This window comes from Capra hircus, chromosome 22 (genome assembly GCF_001704415.2).
Source record: "Capra hircus breed San Clemente chromosome 22, ASM170441v1, whole genome shotgun sequence".
NCBI classification, from domain to species: Eukaryota; Metazoa; Chordata; class Mammalia; order Artiodactyla; family Bovidae; genus Capra; species Capra hircus.
This window is the reverse complement of record NC_030829.1, coordinates 31,473,847-31,494,818: the sequence shown is the minus strand read 5'-3', so window position 1 is coordinate 31,494,818 and position 20,972 is coordinate 31,473,847. Positions and strand designations below refer to the sequence as shown.

The following is a 20,972-nucleotide window of genomic DNA, read 5'->3' as shown; positions in this document are numbered from 1 at the left end:
AACTAGATCGGAGGCTAGCAAACTATGACCCACAGGCCAAATCTGGCTCATTACCTGTTTTTCTAAAGTTTGTGAAAGACCAGTATTTTCATTTATGTATAGCTGTTTTCTAAGATTTAAAAAAGTAAAAATAAAACCAACAAGTGTCTCATTCTCTTACGGGAAAAGCAATCCACTTTTCCTTTGCTCTCCCTACAAACTCCGTTCTAGATCTCCTTTGAATACATAAGCGTTTGGCCAAAAGTTTTAAAAGTACCTGTAGTTAAGAGTCTGACCAATGGAATTCTTAAATTTAGGGCTTTTCTTCTCCCCAGTCCAATGTATTTGTAGGGGGAGTTTTTATTCTTTATTTTTCTGTTAGTCATTCATAATGTACATAATTTGTCTGTAATCTTAACAAAAGCCTCTCTGCTTTCATTTACTCCAAAATTCAAGGGAGGGAAAAGGTCTCAGAGTTGTATGAAGACTGAAAGAACGTAGATTTATTTATTAATTTTTTTATGATAGGAATGAAGTCAATTGGTTGAGAAGTATCTGAAGAGAAAACTGTGGGTATTTCAGTTCCATTTCTCTAATAGCAAAGAAAACAGACTGGGAAAATCTGATAATGCCCATTTCAACATGACCTGGGAGGGAATCCAAGAAAGCAAGCTATAGAACAGATAAATCACTTACTATTATGAAGCGTGGAAAGCACAGTGATCTCAGAGCTAGACAAGGAAATAATCACTGTTCATACTGTGTTTTTAAGCACAGTTATCGAAGAGAGGCCTCTGGAAACTTATTTTGAAAGAAGTAGATGAAATTAATTCCCGCAGGTGATTGCATCCTGGCAACCATAAATGGCAGTGCTTTGGGTTAAAAGGCAGTGTGACCTTTGACCTAGAAGAGACAAGGATCATTGTGGGAACTGTCTCCACCCCTTTGTCTTAGAGTCCTCCCAGACTGAGCAAACAGGGCTGGCTAGTTCCACCCCAAGATGCAGGGTTGGAGTAGAGAGATTGAACGCGGAAATCCTGAAGTCGGACTTATTTTCTAGAGGCAGTATCTGTGGGCCACTGCGGCTGCGGACACCTCCTCTGCCTACTGTGATGAGTAGAATAGTAGCTCCTCTAGAGCAACCATCCCTGGAACCGGTGGAGAGGATACCTGACATGGCGAAAGGGCCTTTGCAATGTGATGAAGGTAGGAACCTTGAGATGGTATCCTGGATTGTCCAGATGGGTCCACTGTAGTTACCAGGGTCATTATAAGTGCAAGAGGCAGCAGAGATGAGAAGATTCTACACCACTGACTTTGAAAATGGAGGAAGGGATGGCGAGTTAGGGACTACAGGCAGCCTCTAGAAGCTGGAAAAAGCAAGGACACAGATTCTCCCCTAGCATCTCCAGGAGGAACACAACCCTGCTAACCCATTTTATTTTTTAAAATATTTATGTATTTACTTATTTGGCCAATTAGGTCCCAGCTGTGGCATATATAATCTTTTGTTGCAACCTCCAGGCTTTCTCTATTCATGGCATGTGGGCTGCAGAGCGTGCAGGCTCAGTAGTTGTGGCCCATGGGCCCAGTTCCCCCACTGGAGATCAAACCTGCATCTCCAGCACCAGAAGGCAGATTCCCAGCCACCAGACCATCGGAGAAATCCCTTTATTTTTACACTTTATTTAGTTTTTGTTTTTACTTTTTTGGCCATGCCTTGCAGCATGAGAGATCTTCCTTCCCTGACCAGGAATTGAATCTGCAGCCCCAGCAGTAGAAGGGCAGAGTCTTAATCACTGGACGGTCAGGGAAGTCCCTACTGACCCATTTTCTTTGTCTGACTTCCAGAACCATAAGATAATAAATGTGAGGGATTTTTTTTTTTTTTAAGCCACCAAGTTTGTGTTATTTGTTACAGCAGCAGTTGAAAAGAGGTACAACCTTTCCACTCTGCCTACAAGAGGAGCTCACTGTGCCTCAGTCAACCCAGAGGACAGGTGTCAGCTCGCAGTTTAGAAGGTGCAACTTTGAGTTTCATCTAGGGACAGGTGAGATTTTGAATGGCAAGTTTTCTGCTTCTCACTCTTAGTTTTCAATGGGAAGTCATGATTGCTTTGGCTTCTTAGAAGTTCTAGTTTTTTACATGGGTGGGTGGGATGGCATGAGAATGCTGGGGACTATTTTACTTTGGAAGAAGCCCTCTTTCTCCTTTTCATCCAGGCCTCGTAAAGAAGGTAGTACATTAGACAAATTTGTAGGCACTGGAGCAGGACTGTCTGGTTTTGGAACATATTCACTATGACATTTTAAGCCAGTCAGTTAACTTTAGTCTCTCCATTTGTAATGTAAGGATAACAGTCTCTAAGTGATGAGTTATTTATGTCAAATACTTGAGCAGTGCCTAGAACATAATATACATGGTGATAATGGTGGTGATGATTTGTTTGATTTTGATTATGGTGCTATTCTTAAGTTTGTGATCATGTACATTGTTTTTAAATCTGAGTGAATCTCAATGCCCTTTCATCCATAAAGTAGAGATAATAATGGTAACTGACTCAAATTTTCTGAGAACTTAAATACATATAAAGCATAGGGCACATAGTAAGGGCTCAGTAAACTTTAGCCACATGGCAGTCAATGGGATTCCAGGCAGAGAAGGCCAGGAGTCGATGCGTAAGCCTCCCTAGAATGTAATTCTTCTTCATCTTCTTTGATGTGTCCTTTCTTTGCCTTCAGGATAGTTAAGATCGAAAGAACTAAAAAGGCACTATTGCATTCTTCTTCCATAATCAGGCAACCCCAAAACTGGGAACCTCAGCAATGAGTCAGGGGCGTTAGAAGACACTGTATAAACATGGCATATCTTCTGAGAAAGTCAGCTCTACTCAAAGGTAAATAATTTAACATATTTTTCTTTTAAAATAAACATGGATGCATTATGAAGGAGAATGCAAATTTTGCATGAATTTTTAAGAATAGGAGTGGATTATTCAGTCACTTTCTTATTGAAGCTTTAGAAATTCAACTCAAACTAGCTTAAGGAGAAAAGATTTCAGTGGTATCCTGGCACGATCATCTGGAAATGATACTTTTACATCTTGCAAGTCTGTTTCCCTCTGTGTTGGCTTTAGTTGCAAGAAGAGCATCTCTGCTCTGATGGCAATGATACGGGCTTTGTTCCAGGCTTATGACCCATGGTGGTGGTGCTTTAGTGGCTCAGTTATGGACTGTAGCCTTTCAGGCTTCTCTGTCCATGGGATTTCCCAGGCAAAAGTATCAGAGTGAGTAGCCATTTCTTCTCAAGGGGATCTTCCCCACCCAGGGATCCAACCTGGGTCTTCTGCATTGCAAGTGGATTCTTCACCAACTGATCCGCCAGGGAAGCCCTCTTACGACCCATAGCATCTCCTATTTCCAAAGGGGAGAGGGGCTTCCCACTCTTAGGGCCTTGTGTGGGTCTGGCACCCAGGGTTTTACCTACAGGACAGAGGGAATCTATATAGGCTACAGTGAGATGCTTTCGTATAGTGTTAGACAGTATCTTCTTCCTCAAGATATAGAGGTATCTAAAAGGAAGATAAAACACATCCTCATTTTTCAGGCAAAGTCAACCTTTGTCCACTATGAGGAGACTTTGGAGAAACTGCTTGTATCTGAGGACCATGCTCCCTCATTCCTCAGGACATAACATTTATTGTTCTTTGGTATAATAGTAGTCTGTAGTCTGGGCAAAACCACAACGTTTCTCTGAGGGCATACCTTCCAGCCAAATCCAGATACGTCGGTTCTGTTCTGTGGGGTTGAGGTGGGAATGAACACACCAAAGTGGCATCCACCTGTGACCACCTTCTCCAAAGGTATGGAAAGGTGCCAGTTAGGGTGCCAGTTAGCATACGCTACACACAGAATCAGTCCTGCTGATCTTCCTCTAACACCCAGTGTAACTAATGGCCTTAATCTTCAAGAGTCAACAGTGGAGTGTAAGAAAAAGGCTTTTTCACAGAAGTGTGTGATTCTGTATGAGTTGTCCATCTCTCTGTATCTCTCAGGGACTTGTGGCTTTTGTTAAAGATCCTGAGCCCTGTGTCCTAAACGTCATTCCAGCATGACTAAGGATGATGATAGGGTTTCTAAATTTCTCTCTTAAGTAGATAATATGAACTTGGATTACCACATCTAAATAAGGTAAAAAGAGCAAATAAAGATGTAAAACCATCTTGGGATTTTGCCAAACATTTCCCCAAGTGTTTAAGGAGACTGCTAATTCCATGAAATGCTCTGTGTAAGATGTACTGAATGATCAAGGAAATTTCTCTCTGGGGAGTTTTTGTTCCCTGTGAGGACCCTGGGTGAAAGAGTACAACTTTAATGTTCCCAGGAAGTGGTCTAAGGAGTAGAAATAAATTATCCAAATTCTCTGTACTTGCACAGGTCTGCTTCTACTAACTTAAGTGCCCTAGTCTGATGTTTTCGTGCCCCACAAATGCCTATGTTTAAACCTGACTCTCAGGATGGTGGTATGAGAGGCAGAGCCTTTGGGAAGTGTTTGGATCATAAGGGTAGAGCCCTCGTGAGTGGAATTGGTACTCTTACGAAAGAAACCTCAGAGAGCACCCTTGCCCCTTCTGCCATTTGACGACACCACTAGAAGGAAGTCTATGAACCAGTAAGAGGGTTTCATCAGTCAGTGAATCTTCTAGCACCTTGATCTTGGATTCTACAACCTCCAGGACTGTGGCAAATAAATTTCAGCAGCATATAAGCTGCCCAGTCTATGATATTTCTGTTGTGGCAGCCCACATGGACTAAGACACCTGCCCACCAGTCTGGAGATGGTGGCATCTGTGGGAGTGACAGGGGAGCCACCAGTCAGGCCTAGCTACAGACGAACTTGACCAGGAGGTGGTTTTATCTTAGACGTTTCCCCTCCCCAGTGCAGTGAGGGACCCAGATCTCTCAGACTGCCCATCTTCCACTACTTTCATCTACGCGTTTCTTTATACCTTCCAACTATGTATCTGACTGAGCCAGCTTGGGTCCTGCCCCTTCCTGTTAGCTGATGGGAGTAACGGTAATCACCAGGGAGCAGCATTTTCTGCTGATTGAACCCCTTCTGCAGTTCATGAGGCATGAGGCAAAGCAAGCTCTTGACGGACATCATTTCATAACACCTCCCCAGCAACTATATGCACTTGCATTGCTGTATGAACACCTATAGTTGTTTACCCATGAAGGGATTTAGAACCCTTGTGCAAATTTCTGAGTACCAAAGAGGCAGAACCAAACCCACGAGTTGTTAATGGTGAGTGCAGTGTTCTACCCTCTGAGGTGTAACAGTTGTATTTCAGCGTGGGCATTCTGATGCCTTAGCTTCAAGGAGGTAGCTAAAAGTGGAAATTTTGTTTTTCATGGGAAATGACTATAGAGAGCTTTTTCTTCACCACATCATTGGTTCATGGAAAGAATTTCTTGTAATTATGTGGTGTGTATGTGTGGTGTGTGTGTGTTTGGGGAGAGGGTGGAAAGGAAGGATATGAGGGATCTTATTCATAAGAGGCAGTGTATAGCACATCTCCTGCTTTTACAGTTAGTATAATGAGTTTTTGTTTTCAATTAAGAATGTGCATTTTTTTGGTATTAGGTATTCATTTACTTCTGCTAAATATGTTTACTTTTCAAGAAATAAGCTAGTATATGGTCTGTCTTTTAGCTTTGTGAACTGTTTGGTCTTTTTGTAATTATTTACCTCAGTTTTTTCTTTCAGTTTTATTGAGGTATAATTGACATAGTGCACTGTGTTAAGTTTAAAGTGTACAGTATAAAGATTTGACTTACATCATGGATTGACTCAATAAGCTTAGTGAACACCATCACCTCATATAGGCACAAAATAGAAGAAATGGAAAAAGCATTTTGTAGTGAAAAAAACAAAATGTAGGATTTACCCTTAATTTTCGTATGTAAAATACAGAAATGTTAATTATATTTATCATGTTGTACATCACATCACTACTACTTATTGATCTTAAAACTGGATTGTCTATACTTTTTGACCGCCTTCATCCTATTCTTCCCTCATGCAACCCCCACCTCTGATAACCACATATCTGATTTCTTTTTCTATGAGTTTGTTTTTTGAGGTATAATTGATTTACAATACTGTGTTAATTGCTGTTTCACAACATGGTGACTTGGAATTTCTACACACTTCAAAACAATCCCCATGATACATCTAGTTGCGATATGCCACCATAAAAAATATTATGTAGTTATTGACTATCGTCCCTACACTGTACATTTCATGCCATGAGTAATTTATTTTGCAGTTGGAAGTTTGTGTCTCTTGGTCTGCTTCACCTATTTCTTCCTTCCTTTCTCTCTCTTTCCCTCTGGCACCCACCTGTTTATTCTACGTATCTATAACTGTTTCTGTCTTGTTATGTTTATTCATTTCTTTTGTTTTTTTTAGATTCCACATGTAGCTGAAATCATACAGTGTTTGTCTTCCTATGTCTGATTTAGTTCACTTAGCATAGTACTCTCGAGGTGCATCCATGTTGTTGTAAATGGCAAGATTTCTTTTAGCCTATGGTTGAGTAATATTCCAGTATACATATATATGTGTGTATATATATATGTGTGTGTATACATGTATACATGTATACATATATATATATATACATACACACACACATATATATGGGGCTTCCCCAGTGGCTCAGAGATAAAAAGTCCGCCTGCAGTGCAGGAGCCACAGGAGACACAGGTTCGATTCCTGGATTGGGAAGATCCCTTGGAGGAGGCCATGGCAATCCACTCCAGTATTCTTGCCTGGAGGGTCCCATGGCCAGAGGAGCCTTGCAGGCTACAGTCCATAGGGTCCATTGGGTTGCAAAGAGTCGGACATGACTGAAGCAGCTTAACATGCATGTGTGCATACACATACGCACAGGTTTCCCTGGTGTCTCAGACTGTAAAGAATCTGCCTGCAATGCAGGAGACTGGGGTCCAGTCCCTAGGTTGGGAAGATCCCCTGGAGAAGGAAATGGCTATCCACTCCAGTATTGTTTCCTGGAGAATTCCATGGACAGAGGAGCCTGGTGGGCTACAGTCTATGGGGTCAAAGAGAGTTGGACATAACTGAGTGACTGACACTTTCACTTTCATAGATATACATATATATATATAATATAGATACCATACATCTTTTTTGTCCATTCATCTTTTGAGGGCACTTGGGTTGTTTCCATATCTTGACTATTGTAAAGGCTGCTGCAATGAAATAGAGGCATGTTTATCTTTTCATATTAGTGTTTTTGTTTTCTTCAGATAAATAACCAGTAGTGGAATTGCTGGATCTTATGGTAGTTCTATTTTCAGTTTTTCAAAGGAATTTCCGTACTTTTTAAAAACATGGTGGCTGCACCAATTTATATCCCCACCAACTATGCACAGGGGTATCCTTTCCTCCATAGCAACATTGGTTATTTGTTGCCTTTTTGGTAATAGCCATTCTGGCAGGTGTGAGGTGGTATCTCATTGTGGGTTTGATTTATACTTCCTTGATGATTAGTGGTGCTGAGCATCTTTTCATGTGCCTGTTGGCCATCTGTATTTTGGAAAAATATCTATTCAGATCCATTGCCTGTTTTTTTTTTTTTTTTGATGTTGAATTTTGTGAATTCTTTGAATATTTTTATATTAACCCCTTATCTGATATATAATTTGCAAATATCTCCTCTCATTCAGTAGGTAACCTTTTTGCCTATCTTACATTTAAAAATTTTAGTCTGTGAAAATGATAAAATTTATCCACTTATAAAATAAAACATCTGTGGCAAAATACTAAATGAGCTTTAAGAAAAACATAGCTTATTTAAATAATGCAAATGAATGTACACTATACCTGGTTACATTTTCTTTACTCTTCAAACCTCCCTCATTGATTTTTGGTAAATTGTCAGTAGAAGGACTTCAGTGGCAGTCCAGTGGTGAAGGCTCTGTGCTCCCATTGCAGAGGTCCTGGCTTTGATCCCTGGTTGGGGAACTGAGATCCCACACACCGTGTGGCAAAACCAAAAAAAAAAAAAGTCATTAAAGATCCAAGTTACTTTTCGTGCAATGCCTCAAAGATTTTCTAAGATTGTGGTGATATTTACAGGAAAAAATAGCACTATTGTATATTTTATTATTTTGGAGTTGTTTTTAAGCCATTGGAATAATTGGCCTGTAGCCTGCTTCAATTAATAAGGTTTTTCTTTTAAATGTATTTCTACAAAGCTGTGTTTTGGAATGAAAATTCTTGACTTAAAAAACTTGCTTATTGCTATGCGTGGGTAAAGCCTGGGAGCCATTTCTTTTTTAATAATTCTTTTCAAAGAAACCTGTGAAATCTTCATCAACAGTTTTAAAGAAGTCTCTATCAAGGAGAAGAAAGACTTTGAGATCTAAACCTGTTTAGCCATCATGGTAGCTGACAGAGTCTCATGTTGCCTGCTGAGAAGTAGTGCTTGCTGGAAGGCAACATATTAACAAGAAGAGCCTTTTGTCTTTGCCAACCTTAAAGATTTTGTTCCTCCAATCATCTGTTGTCCTTGAGTTGAGGCTGGAATATACAAAAGTTTCTGCAAAACTGGTTCTCTACAGAAACTCAGAGGACTCAAATGACACCATGATGTCCTCCACTGGCCCCCAAATATATATAATTTGATTTTGTTAAGGAATTGTATTGTGAGAGCCAGTTTAGAAGAGAGTAAGACGACTGGTTTATTTCTAATAGTCTTTTTTTTTTTTTCCCTCCAGTTCTTTTGGCCTTTCAGTTGGGAACATTTATGAGGCTAATTTCATTTCTTACTGCAAAATCTATGTAGTCCTCTGGCTTGCATCATAAATTCCAAAGGCAATTCTAATTGACCAGATGAAGTAAGGACCCTTTGGATGTAAGCATCTCACCATTTCATTTCATCTTCCCAGGGTGTTTCTCAAGAATATTATAAAAGAATTCACAGATGCTGATTGATCTGGTGCGCAACTAAAAGGCTTGTAAGACGATTATAGTTCAATTTGGTTTAACGTTCTCATCTTGAAACATAATGGTAGCTACCATCAGTTTCAAATGGCTTTTATTTACTTATTTTTTATTCTGGAGATGGAGGAAAGATTGCATGCATACGTCTCTTGTGAAGAAAAAACTGGGTTGATATCTTCCCATGACTGCCTTGGATTAAGAAAATGGGTGGAGAAATTGAATCCCAACCCTTCTTAAATTCCACTAGCCTCTGAAACATCTTATGTGACATCAGAATTACAAAATCTCAGCTCATTTCATAATCTCTCTTCTGAAACTGGCTCTTTGAACATTATTAATTTCAGTGGAAACTACCAAGTAATTTCCAATAATCGTGAAGCAAGATCTGTTCCCCATTTCTGGCTGTCACTGTGGTCAGGTCTGTTTCTGTTTCTCTACTCACATTGAGGCCTCCTCCTAGGATACCCACACTTTTTCCTTTTGGCTCTGTTAGTCTGACCTTCCCAATCAGGCTTGGTTCAGATTCCTTTTTTATGTCAGCTTCCTGATTATGGTCACCCACACTAGTCTGTCCTTTACTTCAGATGTGCTTCAGTCACTAAAAATACCAGATCCCATCATTCTATGTCCATCTTGGTTCCTCCACCAAATCTGTAGCTCTTTGACTCAAAAATCCAGGCCCCATACCTCTTTTGTGTTCTGACAGTGACTGGCACAGTTTAGAAAGGTATTAGGTGCTTAATATTAAACAAGAATCTGATTAATGGAACCAATGCATGACTTCCCAGCTTTTACTGATATACCATGGTCAAAGCACAATACTTGGCTGTAATTTTTTAATGATTTATCCTTTTGGTTTTTCAAGGCCACCTCTTCTATTTGCCTTAAATTAAAAACAAGGTCGACATATCCATTCTGATTAGAATAGAAGCTAGAAAATGATACTAAACCAGCATCCCAAGAACAATGGTAAAATGAGTAGATATTTATCCACAAGTTATCATGTGCCACCAAGTAAAATGTAAAATGGAGAATATAGGATGTTTGCCCAAAGGCTTAGAGCCAGAAAGCAGTAAAGTCTCAGATGCCAGAGGACCACTCAGTCATTATACTCTGCTGCCTCCCAGCTGAATTTTATTTCATCCTAATCTCTTGTTCTCCACAAGGTCCCCAAGAGATATACGATATATGTTAAGAGGACATATGTTATATATATATATATAGGCTTCCCAGGTGGCACAGTGGAAAAGAATCCGTTTGCCAATGCAGGAGACATAGGAGATGTGGGTTCGATCCCTGGGTTGGCAAGAGCCCCTGGAGAAGGAAATGGCAATCCCCTTCGTGTTCTTGCCTGGAAAATCCCATGGACAGAGGAGCCTGGTGGGCTACGATCCACGGGGTTGCAAAGAGTTGGGCATGACTGACCACACCCACCCACAGCCACACCCACACCCATACCCACAGCCACACCCACACCCACACACATACACAAAGAGGCATAGAAAACTGTCAGAATGCTCTTTTATTGACTGGGACTTTGCCTCCAAACTTCAATGTAGAATTTTGCCATTTAGGCTGGTCCCAGTGGCATGGTGTTTTGTTTTCCAGAGATGAGAGATTAAATCACATCATGTGCTTTCCCATATGTCATGCATATCTTGGATGTTAACGTTGATGACAAAGAAAGAAAGATACAGAGGAAAAGGAGTGAGAGAGGCAGTAAATTGGAGAGTAGTTGACAATTCAGATTTGCTTAATCAGTTTTGGGAAGAGGTGTGAGAAAGATGACCTAAAGTTTGTTGTGGTCATGAGCTTGTCCCTTTCTTGGTGAAAGGGATAAAGAAGGGGCTGACAAAGGCCTTGAACTTCCCACAAAGGACACCATGGACCAATATCTATACTTAGGTGCAGAGGATGTGTGTTAATTTTAAATGAAATCAGCTGAACTTCATAGCACTTGTGGATTGGGGGAGTGGTAAGGTTTTGGGGCACACTTGCTTCAAAGTGTCTGGAGAAACAGGATCTTGGAATATATACAGAGTTTTATGATAATACTGAGCCTTCTCTCTCTATTTTTTTGTATTTAATAAGTTAAAAGCCACCTTGAATCAAATCCTATTCTCAGAAAGAATTTAGAAAACAGGAAATAGAAAGGAGAACAAACTAAAATAACGCAAATAACAAACAGTGGAAGTTTAGTTCTTCATCAAAGTGAAAAAGGAAGAAATATAATAGTCTTGGAAAATTATTCAATGACACAATGATATGTTCCTTAATTAAATATTTTATTTTGCCAGGGTTCTCTCTTTCATGAAAGGAAATAATGTCTTTGGAAGATGATATTCAGTGCTGCTCTCCAGGCATTGAATAGATTCTTTTTTAACTTCTAAGAATAGGATTTCTGATTTAAGATAGTTGGTAGCTCATTAAATATAAACCAATTTGAAGCACAGCAATTTATTTCTTTTATCCATTTCTTTTTCATTTCTTCTTCCCTTCTGCCACTCTCTCTCTCGTCTGACTTGTCTGTGTTTCTTTTTGCCTCTGTTTCTTTCCCATCACAATCAAGATTTCCTGGTGGTTTGGTAAATCTGTAAGAAATAACATAGGGTATTGCCTTGGCAGAAACAAAAGATGAGAGACTGCAGGAGCATTGAAAACATCAAGTCCCTGGCCACCACAGACAAGTGGTCTAGACTATGGTTTTTTTCTCCCTCCATAACTTCCTGTGGGAGGGAAATAGTTTGCTTTTTAAGGTTGGGTAATAAAACAGGCTTACGGTAGGGTGAGAGACAGGGAGAGCCCCAGGTCTCTTTCAAAATTCAAGTTGCTGGTCATAGAGTCAAAGGAACTGGAGTCTTCCAAGTTCATCACACTGATATTCTGAACGGGTTGGGACGTCACCATAGTTGCAGGAAATACACTAATTGGACATAATGGTGGGACTGTGCATGCAAGGAACTTTATCCTCTCAGTCTTTTCTTCCTTAGCACAGGGAGTATCGATGAACTCCACTTAAGGAAGTATCACTGAATGACAGGAGTCACTGATGAATGCAAGTATCACTTTTTAACACTGATTCCTGGAGGCACAGTGCTTAAAATGAGCAAATAGGACCAGTTTCCAGACTGCTGGAAAGTTTCTTTGGGCACTTTGGAAACTGAATCCATTTTAACAAAGAAGTCCATAGCCCTGCATTTTACTCTAGCAGGCATGGATTGAACCATTGAATTTTTTTCATTTGCCATCATTTTCTCTGAGGTTGAATGTTCATAATGATTTATTTCAGTAGTTAGCTAAAATATTTGTGCCCTATTTAAGCAAACTAATGGAGAGGACAGCATTCAGGACTTTGAAGAATGGAAATGGGACAATTGAGCTTTGGAAAAAAATGTATCATCAGCCATGTAGAAAGCCAGAATTTGGTATAGACGAATTAATTGTGACTCAATTTTGCTCTAATACCCTTGAGGACATCAGACGTTAATCTCCGCTCTCTCCTTTGGAGAATCTACTGAAAAATTTAAGTGAGCGAGAGGTGGACTAAATTAGAGTTTTCCTGAAAGCCATGATTGAAATTTATCATCACGCTTGGGCTAGGTTATCCCTCAATGTATCAGCCCACTAATTTAGAAGCCTTCCTTCTTTGTCATGAAAATCAATTTAATGTCACTAATAATTGTCTCTTTGTTAAATCAGGGAAGTTGTAAAGATTGTTATGAGTGTTTGAGGGGTTGGTGGAGAACAACAGATACTGGTTTATTTCAGAATAACACAACCAAGGTGGACCTATACATTTATTAGACCAAATCTATTCTTAGACCCATTCGTCTCCAGATGTTGCCATCTTTGGAGCTATACATCATCAGAGTAAGGTGCTTTTATAATGTATTGCACTAATACATTGTGCGAAGGACAGCACTGATGATAAATTTCTTAAATGATGGTGCTGTCTAAGGCTAATGACTCTCAGAGCAAATGCAAGGTAATGCAGTGATTTCTTTTCAGTCCCCAGCAAAGAATACAGAAGACATCGCAAAATCATTTTCACATGGAGGTAATATTGAAATAGACGGTATTTCAAGGCCTTTGCAGCAGACACTTAGGCAATATTAAAGCAAATGTAAATGGCTTTGCGTTTTCAGCTAAAACCCAATTAATGCTTTCCCTGATGGGAGTTAAGTTTTTTTTAAATTAAATTTTTAAAAAAGTATCCCTCACCTGAAGTTGTCTCCCTTTGTGGATATGACATGTCTTATACTTTTTGAATAGGTAGTGTTTACTTTGAGCAGGGGTGTGCTCCCAAGACCGTTATTCCCATGATTACAGCCAGAGGGAGGGACTAACTGGCAGAATTCGTGGCTGGCAGATTCTTGTTCTGGCCAAAGATATGTGGATGAGTGACAAATTCCTGTGTGTGCCACAGAGTTCTGTCACATCCATGCCCAGAAATTGTCTGGTTATTCATTAGTTGGGAAAGGAACAACCCTAAATTTGAGGAGGCAAAATGAAAGTTTTAATGGAATATTTTGGTAGAAGTCATTCCTTTGGTCAGTGTGGTGTTACTTGTTTGTACAAAAGACAGCAAAGGCTGTGACCAAATCATTTCTCAATACTTGGAAATGAAACTTCTCCAGATAGTATTAATATCATTCCATTCTTTAGGCATAGCCAAAATAAGATTATATAATATTTTTCCAGGGAAAGAAATGCAAGTCCAATACCCACACAAGAGAGTTGCCTTCTTGAATAGTAATAGTAATCATCTCTAAAATGTATTAGGCATCGCCAGGCCCTAGTCCGAGTGCTTCCATATTCATCCCACTGGATTGAGGTGGGCACAGTTTTTAAGCCCATTGGACAGATGGGCAGTCTGGCCTTCAAGAATATAAGTTGCTTGCTCAAAGTAACGTAATAGATCCTGCATTTGTACCATCTGGCTCTTGAGGCTATGAGCCAAACCATTAAGCTATATTGAAACCAGATGTGTTTTATTTTTTTATTTAAAAATATTTATTTATTTACTTGGTGGTGCTGGGTCTTCATTGCAGCATGTGGGATCTAATTCTTTCACTAGGGATCAAACCTGGGCCCTCTTCACTGGGAGCATGGAGTTAGCCACTGGATCACCAGGGAAGTCTCAGAGGCTGATGTGTCCTAAAGTTCATCTGATGGCTCCTTACCCACATCACAGTGTAAGACAGGATCAAGTCATAGGCTGGATCATGCAATATTATTCAGCTACAAAAAGCAATGAAATTCTGATACATGCTGTAATATAGATAAACCTTGAAAACAGTATGCTCGGTAAAATAAGCCAGACACAAAAGAACAAATACTGTATGATTCCATTTATCTGAGTTACCTGGAATAGGCAAACCAATAGACACAGAAAGTAGAACACAGGTTAGCAGGGGCCGGGGCAGAGGGGAATGAATAGTTATTGTTTAATGGGTATAGAGTTTCTGTTTTGGATGATGAAAATGTTCCGGAAATAAAGGTTATGAATGCCTGACACTTTATGTATGCGAAGTTCCTTCAGTCATGTCCAGTTCTTTGCGACCCTGTGGACTGTAGCCTGCCAGGGTCCTCTGTCCATGGTATTCTCCAGGCACGAATATGGGAGTGGGTAGCCATGCCCTTCTCCAGGGGATCTTTCCGACCCAGGGATTGAACCCACATCCCTTACGTCTCCTGCATTGACAAATCGATTCTTTACCACTAGCACAACCTGGGAATTTACGTAATTCCACTGAAGTGTACACTTAAAATTGCCAAAATTATACCTTTTATGTTATGCGTATTTTATACATACATATATATTTTGTATATGTATTCTATATACATATATATGTATTCTATATAATGCATATATATGTATTATATATATATGTATATATATATATATATATATGTAGAAAGGAGTAAAACACTTCTGGGCAAAAAAAAAAAAAAAAAAAAGACTAGGTGAGAACCGAAATGTAAATCTAAGTATAGAGTTTGGTTAAAATTGTAGTGACTATCAGGTTTAACAGATGGTAAACACTTTTGAAGGGAGAAAAACTTCTTTATTTTAGGTGTGTGCATAATTCGTGGGATATCAGTTAGCTTTGCTAAGTGGAAACAATTTGACTTTCCAAGAGAGGTTGATGATAAACTATTAAAACACTGTGGACTTCTGGAGCCTGACATGGCAGAATGGCTCTGTATCCCTAATTATAAATACAACCAGCAGCACAGTGCCAGCACATGGGATGTGCTGAGCAAGTAGGGATTGAATGGCAAGCCTCACTTTACCCAAAGCCAACAGCAACATCATAATTCAACTTAAAAGATTATTTATGAGCTGAGTGTTGCACATTTTTGGGTGCAATGCACATTTTCCCCAGCCATATGTTTTATAAAATGGAAAAATAATGCAAACTGGCACACTCAATCAAAGGCACTGTAATATTATTTTGAATTTATAGGAATTTGGGAGCATGATTCTTTCAGGGATGAGAACTGCCCAGAATTAGGATGAGACTGTTATTGTGATCAGCCAATTAACATTTCTAGGCTGCCTTTCTGACCAACCACCCATATTTGTATTGAATTTATGTCAGGACACATCAAGCAAACAGGAAGAGAAGTGTACAGAAAAAAAAAAAAAAATCATTCGAATTAAGTTGAATGGGCCTGGAATAGAAAAAATATAGCCACTTGCTTAAAATTATTTTAAAGATAACGTTTTGTTGATTGAGTTTATAACAACAACATTTAAAAAATATAATAAAGATGTATTGACTGGTGACTTAAAGAGTGTGTGCATATATATATATATATATATAAATTTAAAATTCTTCAGCCTAGAAGAGTTTGCTCTCTGTCTCTTTTACTTATTTCTTTTAAAATAACCATGCTAAAAATAAAAAAATAAAAATAAAAAATAAAATAACCATGCTGCTGCTGCTGCTAAGTTGCTTCAGTCGTGTCCGATTCTGCGACCCCACAGACGGCAGCCAACCAGGCTCTCCCGTCCCTGGGATTCTCCAAGCAAGAACACTGGAGTGGGTTGCCATTTCCTTCTCCAATGCATGAAAGTGAAAAGTGAAAGTAAAGTTGCTCAGTCGTGTTCGACTCTTTGCGATCCCATGGACTGCAGCCCACCAGGCTCCTCCGTCCATGGGATTCTCCAGGCAAGAGTACTGGAGTGGGTTGCCATTGCCTTCTCCAGTAGCCAGGAAGAAAACAACTTTACTATAGCATTTTGAATTGAGTCTAAAATATTTGGTTTTATTTTGACAGCAGGGCTATAGATCTTAAACTTCCTGTTAATGAACTGGTATCTCATCTTTTTTATCTGGGTCCAACATATGCAGAATTAGACATTTAGGATCATGGAATGACTTAGGAGAGGCTTTAGTGATTGATGTATTTAACAAATGTTTAAGGAATTCTAGAATGGGTCAACCAACTTCTTTACTAGGAGAACATAACATCTGGGAGCTCACAGCGTAACTGGAGTGAGGGAGTGAGCAGTAATCAGTCACAGTAAACTTTGGAGACGCTTCAGTAAGGACTAAGCACAGAGGATTTTGGAATAACTCTTGTCTTAAAGAGACGGGATACCAGACCATCTTGCCTCCTGAGAAATCTGTATGCAGGTCAAGAAGCAACAGTTAGAACTGGACATGGAACAACAGACTGGTTCCAAATTGGGAAAGGAGTATGTCAAAGCTGTATATAGTCACCCTGCTTATTTAACTTATATGCAGAGTTCAGTTCAGTCACTCAGTCGTGTCCGACTCTTTGTGACCCCATGAACTGCAGCACGCCAGGCCTCCCTGTCCATCACCAACTCCCAGAGTCTACCCAAACCCATGTCCATTGAGTCAGTGATGCCATCCAACCATCTCATCCTCTGTCATCTCCTTCTCCTGCCCTCAATCTTTCCCAGCATCAGGGTCTTTTCAAATGAGTCAGCTGTTCGCATGAGGTGACCAAAGTATGGGAGCTTCAACTTCAACATCAGTCCTTCCAGTGAACACCTAGGACTGATCTCCTTACAGTCCAAGGGACTCTCAAGAGTCTTCTCCAACACCACAGTTCAAAAGCATCAATTCTTCAGCGCTCAGCTTTCTTTATAGTCCAACTCTCACATCCATACGTGACCACTGGAAAAACCATAGCCTTGACCAGATGGACCTTTGTTGACAAAGTAATGCAGAGTACATCATATGAAATGCTGGGCTGGATGAAACACAAGCTAGAATCAAGATTGCTGGAAGAAATATCAATAACCTCAGATAAGCAAATGACACCATCCTTATGGCAGAAAGCAAAGAGGAACTAAAGAGCCTCTTGATGAAAGTGAAAGAGGAGAGTGAAAAAGCAGGCTTAAAAGTCAACATTCAAAAAACTAGGATCATGGCATGTGGTCCCATCAAGCTATGACAAATCTAGACAGCATATTAAAAAGCAGAGACATTTATTGGCTGACAGAGGTCCATCTAGTCAAAGCTATGGCTTTTCCAGGAGTCATGTATGGATATGAGAGTTGGACCATAAAGAAAGCTGAGCACCGAAGAATTGACGCTTTGAACAGTGGTGTTGGAGAAAACTCTTGAGAGTCCTTTGGACTGCCAGGAGATCAAAGCAGTCAATCCTAAAAGAAATCAGTCCTGAATATTCATTGGAAGGACTGATGCTGAAGCTGAAGCTCCAATACTTTGGCCACCTGCTGTGAAGATCTGACTCTGTAAACTCTGATTCTGGGAATAATTGAGGGCAGGAGGAGAAGGTGGCTACAGAGGATGAGATGGTTGGATGGCATCACTGACTTGATGGACATGAGTTTGAGTAAGCTCTGGGAGTAGGTGATGGGACAGGGAAGCCTGGCATGCTGCAGTCCATGGGTCGCAAAGAGTTGGACATGACTGGGAGACTGAATTGAATTGAACTGAATCTGTGGGAGCAGGGGAAAGCGTTACCAAAAAAGAGAGAAAAATGTAGCAGATTCCCCGAGGGCCTTTCATCACCTCCCTCTTTCCACCTTTGATTCCACTGCTCAGGCAGTAGAGAGTTCCCATTTACTGAGAGTGTGGGCTGTGCCACTCAGCTTTGTACCTGAAGCATTAGGACTTGGAAGTGAGTGCAGAACTGCCCAGGTAGTTAATGCCCCTAAGGATGAGTAGATAAATGCCCTATTCTAAGAAGAAGGAACAATTCTAAGAAGCTTTCATTGTGGTTTTCAGTAGGTCCTGACATTTCTTATAGTAACCACCTTGATAAGCAGCTTTATTTTCCTTCGTTTCTTCTATCTTCCCTCTCTCCTTTTTGCTCTCCTGCTTTCTGTGATTAGTTTCCAACTAAACTACCTGGACACAGGTCCTCAATTCAGGCTCTGCCTTTAGAAGAACCTACATGAAACATAATACGACATTTAAGCTAGGAGTTGAAGGATGTGAGTTAGAATTTCGAGGGGAAAGGTGGGTTGAGAGGCAAGTTACCTTGCTGGTAACTTGAGCATCTGGTGTAAAAGCACCAAGGACATAGAGTGTTTCTTGAAGGCCCCAAAGATGACAGGATGTGTGGGGAATGGTGATACGTCAGAGTGTGAAAGCTGACGAGTCTGATAAGGGGCAGAGGCTAGCGAGGTATGTTGGTATCACTTGTCAAAAGCCTTCTGATGCATAAGAGGGATTCAACACTGTCTTGTAAGTGACCTCAGAGAACATGATCTCCAGGACTGCAGTGATCAGAGGCAAGAGGCAGGAGGCAGGGATACTAGCCAGGAGATGCTTATAACTGTTCAGGTGAGAGAGGTTGAACAAGGGAGGCTCAGAAAGTGAATGAGGAAGAGGGGACAGATTGGAAGGATGTGGGAGCACTTGACTCAAGGGAGTTGGTGACTCCATGGGAGGCTGAAAGAGGATGAAGCTGAAGTTGCCATCCAGCCTTTTAGCTGGATCAGATAGATGACGATGCCTTAATATGTTGAAAACTAAGCCCCAGTGTGATGGTGCTTAAAAGCAGAGCCTTTAGGAGATCATCAGGACCTGTGGGTGGAGCTCTTATGAACAGTATTAGTGCCCTTATAAAAGAGAGCCCAGAGAACTGTCTAGCCCTTCCTCTGTGTGAGAACATAAAATACCTGCTTATGAACCAGAAACTGGTCCTCACCAGACACTGAATCGGCTGGTGCCTTGATCTTGGACTTCTCAGCTCAAGAAATAAGATAAACAAATGATATTTTAGCCATTCAACCTATGTTATTTTTGTTGTAGCCGCCCAGATGAGTCCATCTTGATGTGGAAGGATGGTTTGTCAGGTAAAGTTAATACCTTGTGGAGGGATTGGAATATCATATTAAGATGTTTGATAATATTAACCTGACACTCTGTTTTGAGAGTTACTACAGTTGAGAAAAAAAAGGTCAGTGGATATGAGCTAGCCAGTTTAAAATACTAATACAATTTTCTGTGGACTGGCACTATATCATGGATATATGGTTCAGTTCAGTTCAGTCACTCAGTCATGTCTGACTCTGTGCGACCCCATGAATCGCAGCACGCCATGTCTCCCTGTCCATCACCAACTCCCAGAGTTCACTCACACTCATGTCCATCGAGTCGGTGATGCCATCCAGCCATCTCATCCTCTGTCATCCCCTTCTCCTCCTGCCCTCAGTCCCTCCCAGTATCAGGGTCTTTTCAAATGAATCAACTCTTCTCATCGGTTAGCCAAAGTATTGGAGTTTCAGCCCAGCATCAGTCCTTCCAAAGAACACCGAGGACTGATCTTTAGAATGGACTGGTTGGATCTCCGTGCAGTCCAAGGGACTCTCAAGAGTCTTCTCCAACACCATAGTTCAAAAGCATCAATTCTTTGGCGCTCAGCTTTCTTCACAGTCTAACTCTCATATCCATGCATGACCACTGGAAAAACCATAGCCTTGATTAGATGGACCTTTGTTGGCAAAGTAATGTCTCTGCTTTTGAATATGCTATCTAGGTTGGTCATAACTTTTCTTCCAAGGAGTAAGCCTCTTTTAATTTCATGGCTGCAATCACCATCTACAATGATTTTGGCCAGCTTTTTATTTGTGGTAATTTCTTGTTAACCTCAATCAAGAGGAGTGTAAAAACTTTTTAGAGACCTTACCATAAGGTAGTTTATGCCAAAAGGCTTTCTGGGATCTCGGACCTCAAATACAGCTGTGGAAAGAGGGTCCAGGTAACTGTCGTTCATTATGAATGCAGTTCCAGTAAATACCAAAAACCTGTGATGGAAATTTATAAGTAAATTAAATTTCCTTAGAGAACTGGTTTTCAGTTTGGACTCACGGAGCCTGACCCTCAGATGAAAATTTTGTGGAGGGGCAGAGTGAGTTTGGGGCAATCTGTCAGACAGGTGAAGCTAGAGTCAGAATGGCACAATTCATAATAGGAGAACACATGGGCGAGACAAATACAAATAGAGGAGTCAAGAAAACCCAAAAAAGCATGGAGTGATTCAGGAGCAAGTCAGAGGCTAATAGTGATTGTCTTGGGATGGTTTCCCCAAAAGCAAAGTCTGAGACAAGGATTTGGTTATGTTTTATGTGATTGATTATTGAGGGCCAGCTTCTTATGACAAGCCTGTAAGAGAGAGATGGAAGCTAAATAGAAAAAGGGAAAATCCAAGCAACAATATAATCTAAGGTAAAATCTAGCCTCAATCTGGTCCATAAAGATGTCCTGCTTGGACCCTTTGAATCCTGTACCAGTCACTGGCCATCTGAAAGTGGAGGGCCTGGCTAACCTCCTGCAATGGTTAATTGTACAAGCCAAGAATGTTTTTGGATGAGGTTAATATTTAAATCCCTGAATTCTGAGTAAAGCAGATTGCCATCCATAACACAGTGCGTGGTCCTTGTCCAGTCAGTTGAGGGCTTGTGTACAATGGAAAGACCGGCCTCTCAAGTGAGAGGCAATGC

General features: G+C 40.4%; 1 long non-coding RNA gene across 2 annotated transcripts in view; it reads left to right on the top strand.

The window, feature by feature from the left end:
• The window catches only part of LOC102173237, a 75,208-nt gene continuing 54,580 nt past the window's right edge, over positions 345-20,972 (top strand). For both annotated transcript variants that reach the window (XR_310955.3, XR_001917042.1), the window contains exons 1-3: positions 345-1,185; positions 1,901-2,030; positions 2,779-2,876. This is a non-coding gene — a long non-coding RNA (uncharacterized LOC102173237). The remainder of the gene's footprint in view (positions 1,186-1,900; positions 2,031-2,778; positions 2,877-20,972) is intronic.